The following is a 1,444-nucleotide window of genomic DNA, read 5'->3' as shown; positions in this document are numbered from 1 at the left end:
ATTTCTTTAAACCAATCACAATTGTCATGGGCGGTGCTAAGCTCCGCTTGGAGCCGCTGTAATATAGTCATGCGAGAGAAACCTCACATTGGAGAGATAGTCTAGCTGGCTGTCTGGATTTACCCTGCAGAGATCTGAGGACCAGGTAACCATAGTCCTCAGATTGGACAGATAGTCTAGCTAGCTGTCTGGATTTACCCTGCAGAGATCTGAGGACCAGGAAACCATAGTCCTCAGATTGGACAGATAGTCTAGCTAGCTGTCTGGATTTACCCAGCAGAGACCTGAGGACCAGGAAACCATAGTCCTCAGAAATCCTCAGAGTTTAAAATGCCAAAAAAGAAAGCAGACGGAAACGGAAATTGGTGAAAATACATGCATCCAGCGGAATTTCCTGCAGGACCAGAACAATCCCGGAAGTGGAACGTCAAGGATATACAGTTAGGTCCGGAAATATTTGGACAGTGACACAAGTTTCACAATTTTGGCCCCAGGGACTCCCCGAAACACAATACCAGGCTATAACAATCCATCTAATAACTGTTGAGACATTCCAGTCCAGACTAAAGTGGTGGACACAATTGACTGGTCTACAGTTAGGTCCGGAAATGTTTGGACAGTGACATGGTTTTCACAATTTTGTCCCTGTGCTAACACAATCGATTTAAAATGAAATCTTCGACATGAAATTGTAGTGCAGACCTTCAGCTTTACTTTGAAGATATTTACATCCCAATTGGAGGAAGGGTTTAGGAACTACACACATTTTTTTTGTCACTGTCCAAATATTTCCAGACCTAACTGTAGACTAGTCAATTGTGTCCACCACTTTAATCTGGACTGGAATGTCTCAACAGTTATTGGATGGATTGCCATTCAATTTGTTCCTTTAAGGATAAATTGTAATCACTTTTGTTATCCTTTAACCCTTGTGTTGTCCTTCATGTCACGGGGACTTGTTTATGTTATTTACATTTTGCATTAGCCTGGCGTTGTGTTTTGGGGGTCCCTGGGGCCTTTTTCATTTCATGTCAACTGCCGTCGTGGCCTCGCCCTTTGGGTCTCGGGACCCCAGAGGCCGAGGCCACGGTAGCAGAAAAATACGATTGAATACAGGAGGGTCTCTGGGACCCAAAGGACAACATTCGTGCAAACTAGTCTGGCTTTGCTTACAACGCTGTGTAAATCCTCACAATGATTCACCCAGAGAACCAAGCAAGATGTTCCTGCGATTCTCCTGGAAATTAATCCAGATCCATTGATCCAGAAGGGATCCTAGCCCGGCTGTAGACTCCTGGCCTTCGTTGGCACCCCTGCTGCCCCCAGACTATAGTTTCATTAAAATGAATGAGAAGTCTGCATGTTTCATGTCGGGCTAAAGTCCACCTGAACTTAGTCTTGTTGTGGCTGTGGGTGGGTGGGGGGGTCAGATGCTTGTGTTTGC

The 1,444-nt window shown here is 45.2% G+C and overlaps 1 protein-coding gene across 1 annotated transcript in view; it reads left to right on the top strand.

The window, feature by feature from the left end:
- The window catches only part of adora2b (adenosine A2b receptor), a 10,202-nt gene that overhangs the window by 6,649 nt on the left and 2,109 nt on the right, over window positions 1-1,444 (top strand). The gene's annotated exons all lie outside the window — the stretch shown is intronic.

This window comes from Etheostoma spectabile, chromosome 13, assembly GCF_008692095.1.
Source record: "Etheostoma spectabile isolate EspeVRDwgs_2016 chromosome 13, UIUC_Espe_1.0, whole genome shotgun sequence".
In the NCBI taxonomy this organism is placed as follows: Eukaryota; Metazoa; Chordata; class Actinopteri; order Perciformes; family Percidae; genus Etheostoma; species Etheostoma spectabile.
The sequence above is the reverse complement of the archived record's forward strand: the minus strand, read 5'-3'. Positions and strand labels throughout refer to the sequence as shown.